General features: G+C 42.6%; 1 long non-coding RNA gene across 1 annotated transcript in view; it reads right to left on the reverse strand.

Moving 5' to 3' along the window:
- The window catches only part of LOC144379331 (uncharacterized), a 142,961-nt gene that overhangs the window by 35,128 nt on the left and 92,683 nt on the right, over positions 1–15,150 (reverse strand). The gene's annotated exons all lie outside the window — the stretch shown is intronic.

Raw genomic sequence — 15,150 nt, forward strand, 5'->3', positions numbered from 1 at the left:
TAATCACAACCTCCGCATAGCTGGCCCATCTGGGGGTGCTAGATGTCAGCTGTATGGAAAGCAGAGACACATGCCAGGAGAGAAGTATCTGAGAGCTAAATAAGGCTCAAGAGCTGAGACAAGCAGCAGCTTTGGGGACCTTATTTCAGTACCTGCAACCTCCAGCATAAGTGTGAGGGGAGTGGCTAGCCATCCTCCAAGACCCAGACCAAAGAGATTTACTGGCTCCAGTCTTCCTTTCAATATTTAGTGTCTCAAATAGAAGGAAAAGAATTGCTTTGTTCTTGATGTTCTTCACTGTCACCAGTATTCTCACAGGGAGATGTCTTCTATCCCTTCGTCCTTCCCCCCAAGAGAGGGTGTGGTGGCCACGCGACTGCATCTCCCAGGCCTCCTGCTACCTGAGCATCACTGACCAGCACCCAGCTGCCTTGAACCCCACCAGTGCTTACACTCAGTCCATGGCACACAGTCAACCCCTGTGTGCCAATCAGGGCCTGGACCAGTGGGAGGCAAGTTGCCTTGGGTGCAAAATTTAAGAGGTACCAAAGAACTTGGTGATAAATACAAATGATACTTGATGTAATATTTTTAATAAAAATTAATGCAAAAAAATCTATGATGAACAAAATACCAAAATTGTAAATAAAATCAGGATCAGCATTACTGATTTACCTTTTGCCTCAGGCTCACATGTGACCCAAGGAGGCTCTGGCTGCAAGGACAGATCACAGAAGGGAGACAAGGCCACACCTGTCGGCTGACTTCCGCTCCAGGATTTGCTGTCAGCTTTGCTAAACCCTCCTTAGATAGCTCAGCAGTCTTGGACATCCCCCCACAAACTCCTCCCCTGTACGTCATCCTGAGATGGACTTGCAGAGGCGGCTGACTGCTCTCTTGGCCTGTTCTGGTTCTCCCCACTTCTACACATGCATTTGTCCTAATAAAATCTTTGTGTATTCAATCCTGCCTCGGTGTCTGTTTCTTAGAGAAGCCAGACTAACATAAAAGAGGATTTATTTTTCTCTGAATGGCAGGATTGGAATAAAGTTTACTATTCACACATGGTCTGGCAACCTGCCTGCCCCACGAGGTCAGTATTCTCTGCCTTTACTCCTCCATATAGAAGGAGGCATTCCTACATCAGGGCCCAAGCCCCGAGAGGTGTGTGTGTGTGTGTGTGTGTGTGTGTGTGTGTGTGTGTGTACGCAAGTTTCAAATGGTTGTACCTTCTTGGGTAATTAAACCTTTTTTCAAGCACAGCTTTTATGTTTTATTCACTGATGAATAAAATGCATCTCTCAGCCAGGACTATAAACCCATGAAATCTATATTAATTACTAGCTGATCATTAACATGAAGATTTTACCTCTAAAATACTAGTGCTACCAGTAAGTAAGTGGCTCTGGATCAGCAACTTCAAAAAGATTCTTCTTTATCTTATGTTAAACTATTTCCAAAGCTAAGGGAGGTATTTTGGGATTTCTAGTGTGCATTTTATTTGTCCATAACCTCTTAGAAGTAGGTGGCCATCACCTGGTATCAAGTTACCCTTGGCCATGGTCATGGATTTTGATCCATACCATGGGTTCAACCCCAGAGGTAATAATTTTATCAACAAATTGTTTTAGGGGAATGAGATGAGGCAGGAATTTTTTTTTTTTTAAAGATTTTATTTATTTATTTGACAGAGAGACAGAAGAGCACAAGCAGAGGGAGTGGCAGAGGGAGAGGGAGAAGCAGGCTCTGCACTGAGCAGGGAACCCGATGCGGGACTCGATCCCAGGACCCTGAGATCATGACCTGAGCCGAAGGCAGACGCTTAACCATCTGAGCCACCCAGGTGCCCGAGGCAGGAATTTCTGATTGTCTATCCACACCCAGTTCCTCCCTCCTGCCTTCCAAGCAGAATCCCCCTCTAGTTAGCTATCCATCCCTCCCCCCCTGACCTCATGTGCCTTAGGACAAGGAAAGCCCCCCAGCCCCAGGAGTGGTCGTTGCCATCACTGCTTCAAAATGGACATGAGATTCAATACACGACAATTTTATCTGAGGTAAAGTTTATAGGGGGCTCTCTACTACAGTTCCTCCTTGTTCTGGAAAATATCTAGAAGTAACCATCTCTTCTTTTTCTAGACATTGCTGTACATGGATATGAAGGCCAAACTGCAGAAAGCAGGCTAAGAAGGAACCCATCCCAAAGTGAAGGGTATTGCCAAGAGAGGGAGAATGAAGCTGAATCCCTGGCTAATTCTGAAGTCTATCCTTCCTCTGGACTTCTAGATATGTGCACCAATAAATTTATTTAATCCAAATTAGTTGGATTTTGCATTGCTTTTACCCAAGAGCAGTCTAAATATCATAAGAAACTTTATCCTATAATTAAATAAAACCCCATCATTGGGCTAAGATCTAGAAAAACTCAATGGAAGTAAATATTTGGAAGTTTCAATCTCTAGGAATCGGATCTAATAAGGGGCTCAAGAAAGAATGGTCTCGGCTCATAAAGGAAAAAGGTAAGGGCCTGATTCTTTCCTTCACAAGAATTGCTGTGAGTGAGTACATGAAAAATGAAGATTGACATCTTGATTGAGCTAGAGGAAGAGAGGGAGTTCCCTCGGAGAAAGGCCGTGAACTTTGAGGCCAGGCTGAACAGACATGAAAGGAAGAAGAGAGATGTCGGGATGGCGCTTCTTTTAAAGACAGAAGAGGAGACATTTCAGCCATTACTCCACCAGCATGGGAGCCTCAAATCCAGAGAGACCTGGCAGAGCAAAGGCTGTTGGAGTTGAAGTGTAAATAAATCACACCCCTCTCCTTTTCTGAGTTCCAAATCCCACTGAGAAACTGAAACATGTATCCGTTCAGGATAAAAATATATTAGCATTATTGCTAGAGGCTCTGGTTTGGGGAACATAGCTTTAGTCTTGGTCACATACACTTCTTGTTATATCCTTACCCCACACCTTACCTCTCCACCCCCAAGTAATTGAACTTATCTACTCAGGCACAGATAGAACAGCTAGACAGATTCAGGTGTCCTTCTTCCTGCCACTTTCTTCCCTTGAAAGGACAGAATCTGCCTCTTGAAAGGTTTGTTACATGGAAGAACAGAGAAAACTAGAAGAACTAGAAGGTTTCTTACATGGAAGAACAGGAATTCTTATATCCAAGGCAGCTACTCAAGAAAGCATCAGCCTTCGGCATTGGGAATGAGTGAGAAAGATGGACCAATGATGTTCAATTTCCAACATCCCCCCACATGAGCTAAATCACTCTTTCCCACTCAAAGAGTCATAAGGGGATGACAAGGGGGCTGTAAGTGCTGTTCTAGCAATGTGTCTAGGAGTCATTCCTCATGGACACATAAGGACAGGGGGACAACTCTCCCCCTAAAAGGAGGCAAGAATTCTAGGAGCACATTGGAATGAGCCAATTCCAGAGGGAGCCCAAACCTCTGGGAGGGATGTCCCTTAAAGCTGTCCAAGAGTGTTCACAGAAAAGACAATTGGGAAACCAACCTTTTAATATTAAGAGAGCTATACCAAGTAGATGTAGAAAAAAATGGAATAGATTTAAGCCAAGAAGACAAGGAGTACCAGTGTAGAAAATGTCAAGCAACATTAGGTATATTTTAAAATAACAAGATCTAGTCCCTCTCCCTCTATACCCTCCTCTGTTGGCGGACTGCAGTCACTACACGTGCCTCTAAAGAGCATTTCCAGGATATTTATACTATTTCAATTACTGAGAAATGACTAGGCATACTTAATAATATATATATTTAGTTTTGCCCTAAGTTTTATTTTTGACTGAAGGAAAGATAGTTCTTGAGAGTGAGGACTCTTTACTCAAGAAAGTGAGAGCAAATGAGATTTATCTCAGGAACAGATGTTTAACAGACCCAGAAGTCAGTAATTTAACATATCTCAGTGCAGGAGAACCCACCCACAAATAGAACCTAGAGGATTATGTTAGGAAACCAGACAATGGGCCCCAAAAGGAAAGGAAGTCAACTTCTATATGTGGCAGAGAAAGAAGATGAGCAATTTACAAAACAGGGTCACATTTCTAAAACTCAGCAAGGCCTACTTGAAAGGAACAGGAGCAGAACGGAAACGAAACACAGCAGGGTAAGGGATGGCCGGGAAGACTGTCTTCTGCTACTGAAGGAAGAGAAGTCACTCAGAGTGGACAATTCAAAAGCTGAAGAAAGACAAGGAGCAGGTGACAGAGGGCCTCACTGGACCCCAAGGGCAACAAAACATGAGTCCAGGATCTGCGGAGCGTGATTCTTCAGGGGAGACAAACGTGGGAACAAGGTAGAACCTACGAGGGGAAGCTGAAGTCTTCAGAGAGGGAAGTAGTATAGCAACCACTAAGACACAGAGCTGTGATGGATTGGGGCCATGAAGAGAAAAGGACAAGATGGAGAATGGGGGATATGGGAACCCCGCCCTTACCCCTGTGCATGTCTGCTCAAAACAGGGCAGAGTCAGAGCCTTATCTCTGGCCATACCCATGTTCAATTCAAAGCTGGGGACTGAGAAGCCCAGGGATCAAAGAGAAGGTAGAGATTTAGGCACTTAGATGTTTGAAGGTCTCGGATGAATCCTAAAGAGGGAGGGGGGCAAGGAGGAAGGCTAATTATTCAGGAAGTTAAGAATGTTTCCATTTCCGGTGTTAACCTCTGAAAGAGCAGGCTGTATGCAATGGGTAGATTTCACCCCAAATATAAACACTGCTGTGACCCCTTGATGAAACACCTCTTCCTACTGAATTTTAGCCTACATGTGAGAGGATTTCTGGACTGCTGGCACAGTTCCAACGGCATCTTGGTAAGATGGAAACATGCAGTTGTTGAGTTGTTCTTGTTTTGTTGTCTCTGAATCATTTTCTTCCTCTAGATACTGCTAAATCTTTGCTATGGTTTTTGGCTGGCAAGAGCTATATCGGTCTGGTTTTTATTGTATATTTAATTTTAGAAACATACTCTTGCTTGAGATTGTTTCTGTAAGAGCTGAAGTTGTCTTTCTCTAATATTCTCTAAATTTGGTGGGTGTGTGGCTGTTATGATAATTTTATCTGTTGTATGACCCCATGGGTTTTTCAAAAGGTGGGAGATAAGGTAGACTCTGGGTTGGTTTAATTCAATTTAGGAGGTACTGAAGAAATTATACTCATCCTCTCATTCCAGTGCAAGAAATGCAAATTGAACCTCCTATAGGGATCCCAATTCTACATGAACATCTGAGTGAGACCATCCCTGCCTAAAACTAAGCAGAATACAATGTTGAGAATAGAATTTTGCCCACAAATGGCTTTAAACTAACTTCTGAGCCTCAATTTTATCACCTGTGAAAGGAGGAGAGTTTAACCTACCACATCGGTTACTATGAGGTGAGGAAGAGGTAATATCTATAAAGTATCTAGCCAGTGCCCGGAATATAGCATGTCTTCTAAAATAATCATTATTTAGTTCATAACTAAAACGTCAATAATCCAATCCTTGCTTGAATAAGCAGGGTCATAACTGCCAATGGGAAAAACAAAATCAAAAACATCCTTTTGATCATCTCCAAAGGGGGAAGGGAGAACCTGGAGGTGGGTGAGGGTGACTACCCGATTCAAACCTATAATGATCCGATCAGCAAATATTTATTAAGTGACCACTATGTCCCAAGCATTGTTCTAGGCACTGAGACTACAGCACTGAACAAATTCTCTCCTTCTTAGGGCAGAAGATGGAACCTCAGCAACTTTTTTTTTAAAAGATTTTATTTATTTATTTGACAGAGAGAGAGAGAAAGAGCACAAGCAGGGAGAGGAAGGCAGAGGGAGGGAGAGGGAAAAGCAGGCTCCCCACTGAGCAGGGAGCCCAATGCGGGGCTCAATCCCAGGACCCTGGGATCATGACCTGAGCCAAAGGCAGACACTTAACCAACTGAGCCACCCAGGCATCCCAACAACTAACTTTTTATGCCACTGTAGAGTTTTGTTTTTATACCTTGCAGCCAAATGTATGTCCAAATGGAAACCCAAATACTGACTGATTATTTTGAATGCCCAGCTACGGTCAGCCCACATCTCCACTTCCAGAGACAGGGCTAACTGGGAGATCTCACTCTGGATTCTAACCACTCTGTTTTCCTTAAGCTTCTTTGTTCCTATAAGGACACTCCTTACTCTGATGCTGTGTTTTGTATTTAATCACTCAATATTGATTAGCCTCCTTCTCCCAGCCTCAAAACATGACTGGTTAAACTGGTTTCCAAACCAAAAGGTGGAGGGAGCAATATTACCTAGGTGACTCATCATGGTAAGTCTCAACCCTCACTGTACTGGGATACCCAGATAACCAAGAATATAACACAGGTATTATCTTAACATCTCAGCAAAGAGTGACAAAGGGCAAGGAAACACCAATTAGCAAACACCTACTACAAGCTAGATTCAGTATTTGCAACAGTGCCGAGAATAATCCAAGGGCATTCCAGGCAACACAGGACACTAGCACAAATCTCTGTCCTCACGGAGTTCACATGGGAGTCAAGGGAGGTAAACAAAGTAAATAGACAATAGTTGTATATTCACACACACATATGCATATTAGAGGGTTCAGGGCATGGCAACACCATGAGAAAAACACCGTCAGGAGGGGACATATGAAGCGTTGGGTGGCACTTCCCATGTTGGTGGACTTTTGGCCTCAGCGCCATCACCAGGTTCTTTCATCACTGGCATTCTCTGAGACTGTGACAGGCTCCATCTGCTTATGGACTGACTCACTGTGAGATGCTCCCCAAAGAAACTCACTTGTGAATGAATGACACTCTCTTGTGAATGAACGGCATTCCCACTGGCCTTTAACTCACTTTGCACGTCACTTCTCCCCTTAGTGGCTCCTCGCAGCACCACTTTCTTCTTTATGGCACTAGTCACAGTTACAGTTCATATGATTAATCAACTTTCATTTATTTATTTATTTATTTATTTATTTATTTATTTTATTTTATTTTATTATGTTATGTTAGTCACCATACAATACATCATTAGTTTTTGATGTAGTGATCCACAATTCATTGTTTTCATACAACCCCCAGTGCTCCATGCAGTACGTGCCCTCCTTAATACCCATCACCGGGCTAACCCATCCCCCACCTCCCCTCCACTCTAACAACCTCAGTTTGTTTCTCAGAGTCCACAGTCTCTCATGGTTCGTCTCTCCCTCTGATTTCCCCCCCTTCATTTTTCCCTTCCTTCTCCTAATGTCCTCCATGCTATTCCTTATGTTCCATAAATAAGTGAAACCATATGATAATTGACTTTCTCTGCTTCACTTATTTCACTTAGCATAATCTCCTCCAGTCCCATCCATGTTGATGTAAAATTTGGGTATTCATCCTTTCTGATGGCTGAGTAATATTCCATTGTATATACGGACCACATCTTCTTTATCCATTTGTCTGTCGAAGGGCATCTCGGCTCTTTCCACAGTTTGGCTATTACGGACACTCCTGCTATGAACATTGGGGTGCATATGGCCCCTCTTTTCACTACATCTGTGTCTTTGGTGTAAATACCCAGTAGTGCAACTGCTGGGTCATAGGGTAGCTTATTTTTAATTTTCTGAGGCACCTCCACACTGTTTTCCAAAGTGGCTGTATCAACTTGCATTCCCACCAACAGTGTAAGGGGATTCCCTTTTCTCCACAACCTCTCCAACATTTGTTGTTTCTTGCCATGTGGAATCCATCAAAATCCTAGAGGAGAACATAGGCAGTAACCTCTTTGACATGGGCCACAGCAACTTCTTTCAAGATACATCTCCAAAGGCTAGTGAAACAAAAGCAAACATGAACTTTTGGGACTTCATCAAGATAAAAAGCTTCTGCACAGCAAAGGAAACAGTCAACAAAACAAAGAGGCAACCCACAGAATGGGAGAAGATATTTACAAATAACACTACAGATAAAGGGCTGGTATCCAAGATCTATGAAGAACTTCTCAAACTCAACAACCAAAAAACAAATAATCAAGTCAAAAAATGGGCAGAAGACATGAACAGACACTTCTCCAAAGAAGACATACAAATGGCTAATGGACACATGAAAAAATATTCATCATCATTAGCCATCAGGGAAATTCAAATCAAAACCACATTGAGATAGATGCAGAAAAAGCATTTGACAAAGTACAGCATCCTTTCTTGATCAAAACTCTTCAGAGTATAGGCATAGAGGGTACATACCTCAATATCATAAAAGCCATCTATGAAAAACCTACAGCGAATATCATTCTCAATGGGGAAAAACTGAGAGCTTTCCCCCTAAGGTCAGGAACGCGGCAGGGATGTCCACTATCACCACTGCTATTCAACATAGTATTGGAAGTCCTAGCCACAGCAATCAGACAACAAAAAGAAATCAAAGGCATCCAAATCGGCAAAGAAGAAGTCAAACTCTCACTCTTTGCAGATGATATGATACTTTATGTGGAAAATCCCAAAGACTCCACCCCAAAACTGCTAGAACTCATACAGGAATTCAGGCAAGTGGCAGGATATAAAATCAATGCACAGAAGTCAGTGGCATTCCTATACACCAACAACAAGACAGAAGAAAGAGAAATTAAGGAGTCGATCCCATTTACAATTGCACCCAAAACCATAAGATACCTAGGAATAAATCTAACCAAAGAGGCAAAGGATCTGTACTCAGAAAACTATAAAATACTCATGAAAGAAATTGAGGAAGACACAAAGAAATGGAAAAACGTTCCATGCTCATGGATTGGAAGAACAAATATTGTGAAGATGTCAATGCTACCTAGAGCAATCTACACATTCAATGCAATCCCCATCAAAATACCATCCACTTTTTTCAAAGAAATGGAACAAATAATCCTAAAATTTGTATGGAACCAGAAAAGACCCTGCATAGCCAGAGGAATGTTGAAAAAGAAAAGCAAAGCTGGCGGCATCACAATTCCAGACTTCCAGCTCTACTACAAAGCTGTCATCATCAAGACAGTATGGTACTGGCACAAAAACAGACACATAGATCAATGGAACAGAATAGAGAGCCCAGAAATGGACCCTCAACTCTATGGTCAACTAATCTTTGACAAAGCAGGAAAGAATGTCCAATGGAAAAAAGACAGTCTTTTCAACAAATGGTGTTGGGAAAATTGGACGGCCACATGCAGAAGAATGAAACTGGACCATTTCCTCACACCACACGCAAAAATAGACTACAAATGGTTAAGAGACCTCAATGTGAGACAGGAGTCCATCAAAATCCTAAAGGAGAACACAGGCAGCAACCTCTTCGACCTCAGCCGCAGCAACTTCTTCCTAGAAACATCACCAAAGGCAAGGGAAGCAAAGGCAAAAATGAACTATTGGGACTTCATCAAGATAAAAAGCTTTTGCAAAGCAAAGGAAACAGTCAACAAAACCAAAAGACAACTGACAGAATGGGAGAAGATATTTGCAAATGACATATCAGATAAAGGGCTAGTATCCAAAATCTATAAAGAACTCATCAAACTCAACACCCAAAGAACAAAGAATCCAATCAAGAAATGGGCAGAAGACATGAACAGACATTTTTCCAAAGAAGACATCCAAATGGCCAACAGACACATGAAAAAGTGTTCAATATCACTCGGCATCAGGGAAATCCAAATCAAAACCTCAATGAGATACCACCTCACACCAGTCAGAATGGCTAAAATTAACAAGTCAGGAAATGACAGATGTTGGCGGGGATGCGGAGAAAGGGGAACCCTCCTACACTGTTGGTGGGAATGCAAGCTGGTGCAGCCACTCTGGAAAACAGTATGGAGGTTCCTCAAAAAGTTGAAAATAGAGCTACCATATGATCCAGCAATTGCACTGCTGGGTATTTACCCCAAAGATACAAAAGTAGGGATCCGAAAGGGTACGTGCACCCCGATGTTTATAGCAGCAATGTCCACAATAGCCAAACTGTGGGAAGAGCCAAGATGTCCATCGACAGATGAATGGATAAAGAAGATATGGTATATATATACAATGGAATATTATGCAGCCATCAAAAGGAATGAGATCTTGCCATTTGCAACGACGTGGATAGAACTGGAGGGTATTATGCTGAGCGAAATAAGTCAAACAGAGAAAGACATGTATCATATGACCTCACTGATATGAGGAATTCTTAATCTCAGGAAACAAACTGAGGGTTGCTGGAGTGGGGGGTGGGGCGGGAGGGATGGGGTGACTGGGTGATGGACACTGGGGAGGGTATGGGCTATGGTGAGCGCTGTGAATTGTACAAGACTGTTGAATCTCAGATCTGTACCTCTGAAACAAATAATGCAATATATTTTTCTTAAGAAAGAAAAAAAAAAGAAGAAGAAAGTAGCAGGAGGGGAAGAATGAAGGGGGGGAAATCAGAGGGAGAGACGAACCATGAGAGACGATGGACTCTGAGAAACAAACTGAGGGTTCTAGGGGGGGAGGGTGGTGGGAGGATGGGTTAGCCTGGTGATGGGTATTGAGGAGGGCACGTTCTGCATGGAGCACTGGGTGTTATGCACAAACAATGAATCATGGAACACTATATCTAAAACTAATGATGTAATGTATGGGGATTAACATAACAATAAAAAAATTAATAAAAAAAAAACCACATTGAGAGACCACCTTATCCCAGTTAGAATGGCAAAAATTGACACAGTAATCATCTTTTATTTAGTTCTGCTACCCCCACTGTCTATTTACGCTCATGATTACTTCAATGGTTAACAGGGTGCTTGGTGCCCAGTACATGCTCAATAAAATTATGGTTGAGTGAATGAGTGAATGAATGAATGCACTCTATCTCATCTTCACTGCTTCAATTCGAAAGGCACTGGATGTTTTATTTCTTCTTTCAGCATTCTGTCACTGAGCACTCCACTGGTATTTTCCAAAGACTGCTTTTCAAAATGCATGCTTTCAAACCCAGAGGACCTAGGCACATGTTCATTCATTTTCCAGACAGAGTAAAATTTTGTTTACATACCATGGAATGTGTGAGCCAAGGTGGAGGTAATGAATTTGTATGCAGTAAACTATGAAAATGCTTCCTTACAGGGAATGGACTAGCACCTGAGCATGCGCGCGCGCGCGCACACACACACACACACAAATACAAACTTCCTCTATAATGTATAAAGGAGAAGGTGAGTATAGATGCCAGATTTATGTCCTGCCTCAGGCACCGGCTGTCTTTCTGCAGCCTCTAAGCATCTCTCCACAGACCCTTCTACACAGAGTCTATAATCATCAGGGGTTGTCCTGAAAGGCAGATACCTCAGCTTTTGTGGAGACAATGTTGCCTATGAGAAAAACTGGAAGCATTATATGGCAGGGGATGGCTGGACTACATGGAATCATTACTTACGGAAAGAAATAACAAAAGACTGGCCATTTGGCAACTGGTATCATAAGGGCATCTAGCCCAAATCCTTCTGGCCTATTCAGACATGTATTTATTATTTATACATCTTTTTGAAAATCCTCCATAATGCATGTAATTATCTATATGCCAAATAGTATATACTTATCGTTCCACAATGTGGGTTTGGCCATTCTCAACTAACTCTACAGTGACATTCAGAATCCTGAAGAGCCACTCTGGGTGTTGTTATATTGAGGTATCTGGACTTGGTAGCCCCTAGTTGGCAGCTAGAGTGAAGTTGTGGTATCCCAGGGGCCAGTTTGGGGCAGACAATACCATAGGTCTGCCTCCACCAGCCCTCTTATAAGATAATGCTTCTATTCTCACAGGTGGGTTATAATACAAAAGCAACTGACATAACATCTGGTAGAAAGTATAAGCTCAGACCCTCATTGTTTTCTGACAACAAAGGCAAAAATCAAACAACCATAGAGCTCCCCGCAAATTGCCAGTGCTATTTTTCCCTGCTAATGAGAAAAACAGGGTGACAGGAAAGATAAACCTTTTTCTAGCAGCAACTTTTAAGAGGCAATCATTACAGAGAGCCTTACATAAGGGACATGGGACAATAGAGGGGGGAGGGACTCTTCAGTAGCATTTTTACAGAAGATATAGAAACATGCTTTATCTAGTCATTTCTTATATGGCCCCTCGATAAAAGGAAAGGACAGCCTCTTAAATAGCCACTCTCTGGAGACATTTTTACGGGTGTGAGAGTAATGGTGGTGAGACCTGACTTGATACGGGATTAGTTTACTGATCCTGAAGTGGAGACGACGAGGCCACACTGCCCATCTCAAATACTACGCGTCTTCAGCAGGGCTGGTGACAGGAGCTGGTTCATAGTGGTTCCAGACACAGGGTTCAGGTGGGAATCTGGACTCTAAGAATTGGGTTTCTTATGAGCAGTACTCACTCCATGGACGTCATTCTTTTCTCTTTCCCCCTTTGAGCCTTTTAACTCTTCCACCATCACTTTGTCTAAAACTTCTCCTTTGTCTAAACACAAAATTGCTTTTTTTTTTTTAAGATTTTATTTATTTGAGAGAGAGAATGAGATAGAGAGAGAGAGAGAGAGCACAAGAGGGGGAGGGTCAGAGGGAGAAGCAGACTCCCTGCTGAGCAGGGAGCCCGATGCGGGACTCGATCCCGGGACTCCAGGATCATGACCTGAGCCGAAGGCAGTCGCTTAAGCAACTGAGCCACCCAGGTGCCCCAAAACACAAAATTGCTTCTAAATGCATCTCCAGAGAAAGCAAGTCTGCTCTGATGCTGGAGTCTTGCTCCAAAGCCAGCATCCTCCAAGGCCTGACCTGCCTGTGTGTGTGGAGACTGAGCGTTATTTTGGGTTACTGGGCAAAAGAAATCAAGTTTATCATATTCACTATAATCACTGCACCCTCCCCCAAACTGTCACATAGAGAAGTCTGCAAGTGGCTGAGTCTCAGTTGGTCAGATAGTCCTTGAAGTGGGGAACTGTGTCCCCTAAAATGGTATGTTGAAGTCCCAACCTTAGGTACCTATGAAGGTGATCTTATTGGGAAACATGGTCTTTGCAGATGTAATCAAGTCAAGATGAGTTTGTACTGGATTAAGGTAGACTCTAATGCAATGACCAGTGTCCTTATAAGAAGAAGGAAATTTCAACACAGAGACAACACTGGGAGAATACCATGTGAAGATGGTGCCAAAGACCGGAGTGATGCATCTATAAGTCAAAGAACACCAAGGATTACTTGCAACCACCAGAAGCTAGAAAGAGGCAAGGAAGGATCCTGTTCTAGAGCCTTCAGAGGAAGCATGGCTTTGCAGATATCCTGATTTCAGACTTTTAGACTCCAGAACTGAGAAAAAACTCTCCCAAGAGAGTAGGTTTCCGTTATGTTAGGTAAGTTTGTGGTACTTTGTTACAGCAGGCCCAGCAAGCCACAGTCCCTTAAGAGGCCTCGAAGAATAACCAGAGAGATGCATAAATGGGTGAACTAAATGCATCTGAGATTACAAAGGATTTATTTTTTTCCAAGCCCATGAATATCTGGAGATCTGTGGGATCCCATAAATATACCTATATTACTAGCAGTGATGTTGTAACCTCACCAAGTGTCTGAGGTCCTGGTGCCCTCAGGTTGGGAGAGCTACACTGTTCCAAGTCTTAGGCTTGCCTCAGAAAGGGCAGCCTCACCATGCTTCACTTCACCAGGAAAGAACCAGGACAGCATTACCTACCACTTACCTTTCAAGGGCATCATGAAGATCTGTATCTCTATAATGTCTGTCCAAGAAATTGGAGCCTCGTGGAGGACTGTCACTGGCTAAATATAAAGTATGTTATTATCCCCCCAATCCTTGGCAATTCTTTGTCACTTTCCTTTTGAAAAGAAAATTGTAGTTACCCAAAGCATTTCATTACCACCTGAACTGTCTGTTTGATATAAATTTAGAAACCTAAATTTATATAACCCCACAGCCAAATGCATTAGACTTAGGAGCCCAGGGCACCTGTAATATTGCTATTGCAAAGAATAAATTTTGGCATGTGGTCTTACCTGGCAAGTCAGTCTAAACCAGACTGAATCATCTCTATTTAGAGAGGCCTCTTCAGACTATTTTGTGGGACAGTTTGCCTATATTTGTGTACATTACCTATAACAATTAGCTTATGCCAAGCAGATCTTGGAGACTTAGTGAGAATTATACTACCATCTCTCTGAATATTTGGGATTTCTTCTTTCATGCTGCTATGAAAAGCAAAGTCCTATTTAGGAAAGACATATTTACCCCAGACGGACCTTCTTGACTGGCTGAGGATGTATGTTGAATGCATGCTCTATAGCGGGAAAGCCCCATGGATATTGCAAGTAACCCCTTCGACAGCACTTTGGAGGGGAGAGGGAAATCGTTTAAGTTAGGTTGTGTTCCTTTCTGTTAGGCTCATGTGTTCATTTTTCCCAATCCCTAATCTCTTAGGAAGGAGATATAGACCTACATGATAATATCAGTCCTGTGTTTGGCACATGCATTGTATCGGTCTCCTCAAACAAAAAATGGGAAAATAACACCTAGCTCCTAGGACTGCAGTGAGGCTTAAAATAGCTAATTCTATTAAAGAAGTTAACATGGTTCCTGTCATATGTTTGATGAGTTTGATAAAAGTCAGCTGTTAAAGAGGAAGTAATGGAGGAGAAGAAGAAGAAAGTGGTAGTGGTGGTGGTGGTAGTCGTACTAGGCTCTAAGTTAATGTCAGGACACCAGTGAGACGTGACTAGCAGAAAAGAATGCAGCAGAGGTAGCAAATTGGATTCGGCATTAAAGTATTTCTGTTGAATTCTCTGGACACATCAAGAATATCAGCCAACTGATCAACAAGCCAGCCCGTCACTCTTCCAGCTGGACCAGCTGTCCTGAGTGGAAGACCAAACAGCATCAGGCCCATGTTGTCTAAGTCATGCTGTAGCTGCCAGACCCTCCAGCCACTGTGGTAGGCAGAAGAATGGCCCCCTCAGTATGTCTATGTCCTCATTCCAGGAACTTGTGTGAATATGTGTAAAGCTGTCTCCTTGTTAGAGCATTATACAACAAAGGGGAATTAAGACAGCCCCTGGAATTAAGGTTGATCACCATCTAATCTCAAAATAGGAAGCATATCCCAGATTATCCAGGAGGG

The sequence above is a fragment of the Halichoerus grypus genome, chromosome 10 (genome assembly GCF_964656455.1).
Source record: "Halichoerus grypus chromosome 10, mHalGry1.hap1.1, whole genome shotgun sequence".
NCBI lineage: Eukaryota > Metazoa > Chordata > Mammalia > Carnivora > Phocidae > Halichoerus > Halichoerus grypus.